Raw genomic sequence first — 11,714 nt, 5'->3', positions numbered from 1 at the left:
AGAAAGGAGTTGGTAGACATGATACTTGCCCTCAAGAAGCTTACGGTCTACAAGGAGAGACGGACATTAAAGTATTTCAGTGTTAGGGGAAATAGTAGTTCACGACACTATGTATACGAGTATCGTGGGGCTGGGGGGAGTAACAGACTGCTTAAGGGATACACAGCCAATTTCAGTGTCGACGCAGAGGGGAGACCAGACAAGAGAGATGGGTTTCAGCCACAGATTTTCCTCAAGGCGGCTTTTATGTCCCGGTTCCTCAGGCTGTAGATGAGAGGGTGCAGGGCGGGGGGGACCACGATGTAGAACACGGATACCAGCAGGTCCAGCGTCGAGGGGGATTCTGACACGAGTTTGACGTAGGCAAAGCTTCCGGGTGAGAGAAAAAGGGTGACGACGGCGAGGTGGGGCAGGCAGGTGGAGTAGGCTTTGACCCGACTCTCGGTGGACGGGAACCTCAGCACGGCCGAGAAGATGCGGAAGTAGGAGACGACGATGGAGATGAAGGAGACGAAACCAAAGCCGATACCCGTAACCACGGTGACGTCAACGACAACGTGTGTTTCCGAACAGATCTTCAGTAAGGAGGGAGCATCGCAGAAGAACTGCCGGATCACGTTGGACTCGCAGAAGCTTAATGTGAACGTCCCGGCCGAGTACATCGTCCCGAAGAACCCCCGCTGAGCCAGGAGGCAGCTACCATCTTCCCACAGGCCCCTCCGTCCATGATGAGGTTGTAGCACAGGGGGAGGCAGATGGCCACGTAGCGGTCGTAGGACATTGCCGTGAGGAAGGACAGCTCCGAAGCAACAGACAGATCCATTAAAAAGACCTGGACCACACAGTTTCTGAAATAGATGGATCTGTTGTTGACTAGGGCATCGAGGATGGATTTGGGGACAGTGACGGAGATGTAGCAGAGGTCGAAGACGGACAGGTTACTGAGGAAGAAGTACATGGGGGTGTGTAGGCGCCGGTCGAGGACGGTGACGGCGACGATGAGGAGATTCCCCGTCAGGGCCGCCAGGTAGACCAGAAGGAACAACACGGCCTGGGCCAGCCGCAGCTCCCGCACCTCCGAGAATCCCAGCAGGAGGAATTCCGTGACAACTGTGTGATTGACCATGTGGTCTGAGGACTGCCTGAGGGTACAAAGAAATCAGTTGAGTATCACTCCGAGAAAAACACAAGACAAGTGAAATTTTTAGGTTGCATCGGACCTCTAGGGAATGAATGAATGAAATCGGACCTCTCGGATTCCTGTTCCTCGGCCTCTGGCCTGGAATGAAGACAAGCACTCAAACCGATTTATTCTCCCGGGAACGTTTCCTCTTCTTAAAGGTTTTTGAGGATTGAGATGCTGCAACTGCTCTTATTTATCTAGTCACACTAGCCTATCTGCCCTGGAATCCCTCTCCCTTCATGTCTGGCAGACCCCTACTCTCCTATCCCCAGTAAACACGAAGTGGCAGGGTGACTAAAAGACAGGCAGATGCAGATAAACAGAGACAGGGCGGCAGAAGCTCAGAGACCAAACAAAATTCAAGGAGATATCTAGCCCAGGAGACGGAGTTTTAATTCTAGCTCTGCCACTAGCTTGCAGTGTGACCTGCTGTGAGACCTTGGGCCAGTCACATAACACCTCTGGCCTCAGTTCCTTCATTCGCAAATAGCGGTAAATAACATTTTCTCCCTGTTATGAAAACTGCGAGCCCCTTGTGGGAAAGGGTCTATGTCCAATCTGATTATTAGAGAAGCAGCGTGGCTTAGGTGTCAGAGGTCGCGGGTTCTAATCCCACCTCCGCCACGTGTCTGCTGTGTGACCTTGGGCGACCCACTTCGCTTCTCTGTGCCTCAGTTGCCTCATCTGTAAAATGGGGATGAAGACTGCGAGCCCCAAGTGGGACAACCTGATTACCCTGTATCTACCCTAGCACTTAAAACAGTGCTTGGCACTTAGGAAGTGCTTAAGAAATACCATAATTTTATTATTATTATCACCTGAAAATATTAGGCTTACATTTTTATGGTATTCGTTCAGTGTTTACTATTTAATAACTAGTATTCATACTGATAATAATGGTATTTGTTAAGTGCTTCTAGCCTGTGAGCCTGCTGTTGGGTAGGGATTAACGCTATTCATTGTACTTTTCAAGCGCTTAATACAGTGCTTTGCACACAGTAAGCGCTCAATAAATGCGATTGAATGAATGAAATAGCCTAATTATTATTATTACCATTACCGTTGTCAGTCAATTAATCAGTGGTATTTGCTGAGCGCTTATTTTGTGCAGAGCACTGTTCTTAGTGCTTAGGAGAGTACACTACAGTAAAATTCGTAGATATGTTCACCGCCCATAATCAGCTTGCAATCTAGAAGAGAGGAAGATGTTAATAGGAATAACTCTACCACTAGTAGAGAAGCAGCGTGGCTCAGTGGAAAGATCCCGGGCTTGGGAGTCAGAGGTCATGGGTTCTAATCCCGGCTCCGGCGCTTGTCAGCCCTGTGACCTTTAGCAAGTCACTTAACGTCTCTGGGCCTCAGTTACTTCATCTGCAAAATGGGGATGAAGACCGTGAGCCCCCCGGGGGATAACCTGATCACCTTGTATCCTCCCCAGCGCTTAGAAAAGTGCTTCACACAGAGTAAGCGCTTAACAAGTGCCACCGTTATTATTATGACTGTTACTACTACTGTTGTTGCTACTTCGACTAACGACCTGCAGAGAGATAGAAACAAAAGGTCCAAGACAAGAAGAGAAACTCAAAGAAATATAAATCGAAAGCCCAGAAAAATTGAGAAGGGTAGAGGCATGAAGACAGAGAAATAGAGGAGAACAGTGAAGTTTGAGACAGAACCAAAAGCAGAAACACTAAGATATGTGGGTGGTCATCAGAAAGGCGAATACGGAGATGGGTGGAGAGAGAGAAAGAGCGGTAGAAAAGGAGAGGGAGAAAGAGGAAGAGAGAGACCGAGAAAGAAAACCAACAGAAAGGGAGAGGGGGGAAAGAAAGGGAGATAGGAGTAGAGAGACAGAGAGAGAGACAACAAAGAAGCAGTATGGTCCTGTGGGAAGAGCCCAGACCCGGGAGTCAGAAGGCCTGTGTTCTATTCCTGGCCCGGCCACTCGCCAGCTGTGTGACCTTGGGCAAGACACTTCACTTCTCTTTTTTTTGAATGGTACTAATTAAGTGCTTACTCTATGTCAAAAACTGTTCTAAACACTAGGGTAGATCCAAGCTTAGCAGGTTGGACACAGTCCCTGTCCCACCTGGGGCTCACAGTCTTAATCCCCATTTTACAGGGGAGGTAACTGAGGCACAGAAAAGTGAGGCGTCTGGCCCAAGACCACACAGCAGATGAGGGGTAGAGGTGGGATGAGAATCCAGATCCTCTGCCTCCCGGGCCTGGGCTGTATCCACTCACCCAGTGGCTACCGGTCGAGGAAAGATACCTGCCCTGGTTCTGATCTATGACCTTACGTAGTCAATCAGCATCGATCGCATCTGTGAGGCGAGACAAGAGAACTTCCAGCGTGGCTCAGTGGAAAGAGCCCGGGCTTGGGAGTCAGAGGTCGTGGGTTCTAATCCCAGCTCTGCGATTTGTCACCTGTGTGACTTTGGGAAGTCACTTCACTTCTCTGGGCCTCAGTTACCTCATCTGGAAAATGGGGATGAAGACTGTGAGCCTCATGTGGGACAACCGGATCACCTTGTATCCCCCCACAGTGCTTAGAACAGTGCTTTGCACATAGTAAGCGCTAAACAAATACCATTATTATTATTATTATTCCATCTCACCTCTAAAGACTGCCCTTCCCCGTTCTTCAGACTCACCGGGACGGGCCAGGAGGACATGAGGGGCCTCTTTCCGGTGGCCCCGCTCTGTCGGTCTCGGCTGCCCTGGGCCTGACACCCTTCCCATTTGTCTCCGGGTTGCTCCCGGCTGATTCCAGAACGCTCTGCTGCAGGTACCAAGTATTTGTACTCCATCTGCCCTTCCTGACAGAGGCTGAAATGCTCCGCCATCCAGTCCGGCTCCGGGGAGAGAAGGGAGGGGTCCCTCTGGGAGGCCCCGCTCGGAGTTCCTCTCGGGAGTTGCCCCACAGGAACCCAGTAGGTGTGTGGAGCAGTGGCGTGACGTGGTGGATAGAGGGTTGGGCGAGGAGTCAGGACTCCTGGGTTCTAATACCAACGCAGCAGGCTGTCTGCTCGGGGCCCTGGGACAGGTCACTTCACTTCTCCGCGCCTCAGTTCCCTCAACTGCAAAATGGGGATTAAGACTTTGAGCCCCATTTGGGACCATTTGCTTGTTTCCAGCCCAGCACTTAGTGAAGTGTCTGGCACATAGTAAACACCTAACAAATGCTACAATTATTATTCATTCATCCAATCGTACTTATTGAGCGCTTTCTTTGTGCAGAGCACTTGACTAAGCGCTTGGGAAGTACAGGTCGGCAACATCTGGAGACGGTCCCTACCCGACAACGGGCTCACAGTCTAGAAGGGTAGACAGACGACAAAACAAAACATGGAGACGGGTGTCACATGATGATAATATTATCACTATCATCCCAGACTAAGCCCCCCTTTTCCTCAGCTCCCCCTCCTATGGGGATCCCAGTTTTAATCCCCATTTTACAGATGAGGTGACTGAGGCACAGAGAAGTGAAGCGACTTGCCCAAGGTCGCACAGCAGAAAAGTGACAGATCAGCTCCTTTCGATTCCCAGATCCGTGATCTACCCACTAGGTTGTGCTTCTTCTCTTTTCCCATCACTTGGTACTGTACTTTTAATAATACTAATAATACTAATAATAATAATAATAATAATAATAATAATAATAATAATGGCATTTATGAAGCGCTTACGCCGTGCAAAGCACTGTTCTAAGCCCTGGGAAGGTTACAAGGTGATCAGGTTGTCACACGGGAGACTCACAGTCTTCATCCCCATTTTCCAGATGAGGTCACTGAGGCCCAGAGAAGTGAAGTGACTTGTCCAAGGTTAAACAGCTGACAAGTGGCAGAGTAGGAATTGGAACCCATGACCTCTGACTCCCAATCCCTGGCTCTTTCCACTGAGCCGCGCTGCTTCTCTTTAGTACTTTACTACCCTTAAACAATATTTAAGGTTATACTCTTTCCCTCTAGTTGCTGCTTTCTCCCTGGGGTAACAGACTCAGGATCTGTTTTATCTGGTGCTCTAGTGGCCTCTGATTGTGGCCCATTTCCTGTAGCAATTATTTATGGGTAATCCTCCTCTTCCAGACCCCTCACCCCTGGCTGCCCTGTCTTTGTGGGACCAGCGCTAGCCCCACAGCAGCCTCTCATCATCCTCTGACCACTCCACCCTTGATTTCTGGGATCTGCCCATCGCCCTTCTCTGCCTACCCTGTCTCTACCATCGTCCCCTCTGAGCTCTGTGGCTTCCTGTCCCCATGCATTGTTGGGGATTGGGACGGCAATCAATCAATCAATGGATGGGCTTTTATTGAACACTTACTGTTTGCAGAGCACTGTACTAAGCACTTGAGAGAGTACAACGCAAAGGAGTTGGTAGACATGATACTTGCCCTCAAGAAGCTTATGGTCTACAAGGCGAGACAGACATTAAAGTAGATCAGGGTTAGGGGAAATAGTAGTTCACGAGACTATTACTACTAGTATCGTGGGGCTGGGGGGAGTAACAGACTGCTTAAGGGGTACACATTCAATTTCAGAGTCGACACGGAGGGGAGACCGGGCGAGAGATATGGGTTTCAGCCATAGATTTTCCTCAAGGTGGCCTTTATGTCCCGGTTCCTCAGGCTGTAGATGAGGGCGTTCAGGGCGGGGGGCACCACGGTGTAGAACACGGACAACAGCAGGTCGAGGGCTGAGGGGGAGTCTTTCACGGACTTGGCTTGGGTGAAGCTTCCAGTCTAGAGAAAAAGGGTGACCACGACGAGGTGGGGCAGGCAGGTGGAGAAGGCTTTGGCAAGACTCCCGGTGGACGGGAACCTCAGCACGGCCGAGAAGATGTGCACGTAGGAGACGACGATAGAGACAAGGAGACGCAACCAAAGCCGTTACCCATGGCCACGGTGACCGTCAACGACAACGTGCGTTTCCGAACAGGAGATCTTCAGTAAGGAGGGCGCGTCGCAGAAGAACTGCCGGATCACGTTGGACTCGCAGAAGCTTACTGTAAATATACCGGCCGAGTACATCGCTCCAAAGAGCCCCCCGTTGAGCCAGGAGGCAGCCGCCATCTTCCCACAGGCCCCTCCGTCCATGATGAGGTCGTAGCGCAGGGGGTGGCAGATGGCCACGTAGCGGTCGTAACACATCGTCGTGAGGAAGGACATCTCTGAAAGAGCAAAGAAAACCACTAAGAAGACCTGGGCAGCACAGCCCAGGAGGGAGATTTCTCTACGGTCTGTCAGAGAGTTGAGGATGGATTTGGGGACGGTGACGGAGATGTAGCAGAGGTCGAGGACGGACAGGTTCCCGAATAAGAAGTACATGGGGGTGTGGAGGCGCCAATCGAGGACGGTGACGACGACGATGAGGAGATTCCCCATCAGGGCCGCAAGGTAGACCAGGAGGAACAGCGCGGCATGGGCCAGCCGCAGCTCCCGGACTCCCGCGAATCCCAGCAAGAGGAATTCCGTCACAACTGTGTGATTAGCCATGTGGTCTGAGGACTGCCTGAGGGTACTAAGAAAGCAATTGAGTATCATTCCGAGAAAAACACAAGACAAGTGAAATTGTTAGGTTGCAAGTGCTGTACCTGAAGGGAACATGGGTGGGGAAGAAACTAGGTGAAGCACTTATGTGGTGAAGCCTGGGCAGTGACATAGGCTCTGGTAAATGGAGTGAGGTGAGAAAGGGAGAATGACAGGGGTAGACAAAATATCATACATCTTATGTTTCAAAGCAGAAATTTCCACAACGATCCACTGTAGCCTCAGTGCAGAATATGCCGTCTTTCCTTATGTTTATTTCGGGAATAAACTGAAAACTAACCTTGCCCATCCACCCAAAGTTCCAGGTTGATCTGTGTTGAAAGGCTCAGACCTACAAACAGGAGGATTAACTTTTCAAATCTCAAATTTGGCAGGTGTTAGGACCCACTGCTTCTTTGCATTGTTTGCTGTCCGATGGCTTCAACCTGACTTTTTCAGGAAACCCATTTCAAAAATCTCTCGCCCCACAAACACAATTATTCTAAGCTTGGTTGTTCCTGTCACTGATAGAATAATAAATTACTAGTGGATTAAAAGAAGGGGCATTAGAAATAAAATTTCACAGATTTGCCAGGGAGTCCATTAAGCTAATTATATGCTGTCAGAAACTCTTCAGGCTCTTCTCTGCAGCTCATCCCAACTAGAAAAGAATGTGGTACACTCAGCTAGGCTCCCTTGCTGCTGTTTTGAAACATTGCCTCTCATGAAACAAGAGATGCTTTTTACAAAATATTTATTGAGGTCTTACTATATGCAGAGCACTGAACCAAGCGCTTGGGAGAGTACAGTACAACGGAGTTGGCAGACGTTTCCTGCCTACAAGGAGTTTACAGTCTAAAGGGAGAGACAGACATTAAAATAATTAGGATAGGGGAAATAGAGTTTAAGCCTATTTACACAAGTGCTGTTGGGCTGGGGTGTGTAGTCAAAGCATCATAGGCCAGGAGAAGGCTGGGTGACAGTGACAACAGGAAGATGGGATGGAGAGGGAGAAGGAGAAGGGAGAAGGTGCAGTGACCAAATTATATTGCACTATGCACAGTGTGATGTGATGATGAAATATGTCATGTGGGGGCTTGCCAAAAATCAAATAGCCCTGGGCCTATATTAATCATTATATCAATATTATATTAATGCTTGTCTTCCCCTCTAGACTATAAGGGCACTGGAGGCAGGGAGTATGCATGTTATATTGCTATACTGTACTCTTCTAAGCACTTAATACAGTGCTCTGCACACAGTAAGCACTCACTGAATACGGTTGACTGGATGACTGACTCATCGAGTCTTAATCCATCCCTGGCTGTGGAGTTTGGGGCAGCTTTTGATGGCAGAGTGCAGTTCTGTCATGCACTCCCCGGAGTAGAGTGAGGATGACCCTGAACTCTATACTTTAGCCCTTCACAGCCTCTTCAGAATAGTTCCAGGACTCCTCCCAGAATGCAAGCCTGCCTTCAGCCAAAGGGAGGTGGCCCCGTTACTTGGGGGGCACGAAGTCACCAGGCAAGTGACGTCCTCCCTCCCTCCTCCCCCTCCCCATCCCCCTCCTTACCTCCTTCCCGTCCCCACAGCACCTGTATATACGTATATATGTTTGTACATATTTATTACTCTATTATACTTGTACATATTTATTCTATTTATTTTATTTTGTGAATATGTTTTGTTTTGTTGTCTTCTCCCCCTTCTAGACTGTGAGCCCGCTGTTGGGTAGGGACCGTATCTATATGTTGCCAACTTGTACTTCCCAAGCGCTTAGTACAGTGCTCTGCACACAGTAAGCGCTCAATTAATACGATTGAATGAATGAATGACTGAAGTGCACCCTCTTGACCTGATAGCCAGGCCAAGTCACTGTTGTTTTGTGGCTTTTTTTTAAGAAAAGGTGTTTGTTAAGCACTTTTTATGTACCAGGCACTATGCTAAGTGCTGGAGTAGATACAAGCTAATCAAGTTGGATACAGTTCATGTCCCACATGGGGCTAACAGTCTTAATCTGCATTTTACAGATGGGGAAACTGAAACCCAGAGAGATTAAGTGCTCTGCACACAGTAAGCATTCAATAAATACGGTTGAATGAATTAAGTGACTTGTCCAAGGTCACACAGCAAACAAGTGGGAGAGCCGGGATTAGAACCCAGGTCCTTCTGATTCCCAGACACGTGCTCTAGCCACTGTTTATGTGCTGCTCTCGTTTCAGAGGTGGTCATACAACAGCATCATTCCTCAAGCACGGATTGGAGAAGAGATGGAAAATCCTAAAGGCAACACCTGTTGGTTAGTGCTAACTACATCAGTTAGTTGGACAGTGAACAACAGTGATCCTGAAATGGTCTCAGAGTTCGGCTTTGTGATAACTAATGATTATCTAAACTGCCCAATCTTGATCAATGGTAGTCCGGTCGCTAACATTGCCAGTTCCCCAGTGATTGTCAAGTTCCAAACCAAATTTTCCTTTACATAATAATCTTGAAAAAATGAGCATTTTCCATTGACACCTGTCGACATGTTTTGTTTAGTTATCTGTCTCCCCCTTCTGAACTGTGAGCCCGTTGTTGGGTAGGGACCGTCTCTCTATGTTGCCAACTTGTACTTCCCAAGCGATTAGTACAGTGCTCTGCATACCGTAAGCACTCAATAAATACGATTGAATGAATGAATGAAATCGGACCTCTCGGATTCCTCTTCCTCTGCCTCTGGTCTGGAATGAAGACAAGCACTCAAACCGATTTATTCTCCCGGGAACGTTCCCTCTTCTTAAAGGTTTTTGAGGATTGAGATGCTGCAACTGCTCTTATTTATCTAGTCACACTAGCCTATCTGCCCTGGAAGCCCTCTCCCTTCATGTCTGGCAGACCCCCACTCTCCTCTCCCCAATAAACACGAAGTGGCAGGGTGACTAAAAGACAGGCAGATGCAAAGAAACAGAGACAGGGAGACAGATGCATAGAGCCCAAACAAAATTCAAGGAGATACCTATACCAGGAGACAGCGTTTTAATTCTAGCTCTGCCACTAGCTTGCAGTGTGACCTGCTGTGAGACCTTGGACCAGTCACATAACTCCTCTGGCCTCAGTTCCTTCATTTGCAAGTAGTGATTAATGACTTTTTCTCTCTGCTCCGTAAACTGCGAGCCCCATGTTGGAGAGGGTCTATTAGAGAAGCAGTGTTGCTTAGTGGAAAGAGCCCAGGGTTGGGAGTCAGAGGTCGTGGGTTCTAATCCTGCCTCCTCCATTTGTCTGCTGTGTGACCTTGGTAAAGCCACTTCACTTCTCTGTGCCTCAGTTCCCTCATCTGTAAATTGAGGATTAAGACTGTGAGCCCCACATGGGACAACCTGATTACCTTATATCTACCCCAGTGTTTAGAACAGGGCTTGACATATAGCAAGCGCTTAACAAATACCATTATTATTATTATTTTCATATATCTCCCCAGCGCTTAGAACAGTACTAGGCATGTACTAAGTGCTTAACAAGTATCAAGAAAAAAAATAGCGGGTTTCCATTTTACTTAGAGTGTGATCTCCGTGTGGGACACGGGCTATTTCTAATCTTCTGTCAACTCCAACACTTAGAACAATTCCAGCGTTCAGTAAAGTTCCTGGCACATAGTAAGCACATAATCAATACCATAGTTATTATTATTGTTATGATCATTACAAAGCACTCACTAGGTGCTTATCAGTACCTCTAACAAATACTTGTTCTCTCTCCAATTTAGCCTGGGAGCCCCTTGTGGGACACGGAGTCTGTCCAATCTTGTATCTAGCCCAGGGCCTAGCCCTGTGCTTGGAATATAGTAAGCACTTATCACGCTAGAGGAAGACAAGCACCAGGCTCGAACTCACACGAACAATGAAGCAGCTGAAGGTCACTGAAATGCATTTTATGACGCATGTTGGCACTTACCAACGGATGGAAACAGGCGATTTCCCGTCACATTTATCACAGACTTAAAAAAGCCTCCCTTTTTCGCGGTTCAGCCCCTCCATCTCTGACGTTGTGGTCAGGGATCTTGTCTCCCAACTCTGTTATATTGTACTATATAGTACAGAGCTTTGCCTACGGGAAGCGTTCAGTAAATACTACTGATGGATTAATTAAAATCCATCTCCCCCTCCAGAATGTATGCTCCTTGTGGCCAGGGAACGTATCTCCCAACTCTGTTATATTGTACTCTCCTGAACACTTAGTTCAGTGCCCTGCACACAGTAAGCACTCAGTAAATCCCAGTGACTGATTTCGGGTTGCACCCGGGAGGAGACATCACTCTCTTGTTGAGGAGTTCCCGATGGTGTCTTTCACATTCTGCACTCCGCTCTAGCGGCAATTTATAATCCTTCCCACGTGGCCTCTCTTTTCCCTCTGGAGAAAGCAGGATTCCTCTTTTGTTCTGAGGGACTTCTTGACTGAAAGCCCCCAGAAACTATGATTGAAAGAAAGAATGAATGAATCATCCTGGCTTTGCCATGAGGATAATCAAGCTACTCTTCACCCCACAGCGCTTCATATTTATAAATTATGACTTGTATATCGTAAATCATTTATTTAGATTAATGCCTGTCTCCTTCACTCGACTTTTCAGTTCTTGTGGGTAGGGAAGGTGTCTACCAACACTGTTATACTGCAGTGAAAACAATAATAATAATAATGGCATTGGTTAAGCACATACTATGTGCCAAGTACTGTACTAAGCGCTGGGGTGATTACTAGCAAATTGGGTTGGACTCAGCCCCTGCCCCGCGTGGGACTCACAGTCTTCATCCCCATTTTACGGAGGAGGGAACTGAGGCACAGAGAAGCGAAGTGACTTGCTCAAGGTTACACAGCAGACAGGTGACAGAGCCAGGATTAGAACCCATGACCCCAGGCCCATGCTCTATCCACTATGCTTAAAGAAGCAGCGTGGCTCAGTGGAAAGAGTATAGGCTTTGGAGTCAGTGATCATGTGTTCAAATCCCAGCTCCGCCAATTATCAGC

This window comes from Tachyglossus aculeatus, unplaced genomic scaffold (genome assembly GCF_015852505.1).
Source record: "Tachyglossus aculeatus isolate mTacAcu1 unplaced genomic scaffold, mTacAcu1.pri scaffold_67_arrow_ctg3, whole genome shotgun sequence".
Taxonomy (NCBI): Eukaryota; Metazoa; Chordata; class Mammalia; order Monotremata; family Tachyglossidae; genus Tachyglossus; species Tachyglossus aculeatus.
The sequence above is the reverse complement of the archived record's forward strand: the minus strand, read 5'-3'. Positions refer to the sequence as shown.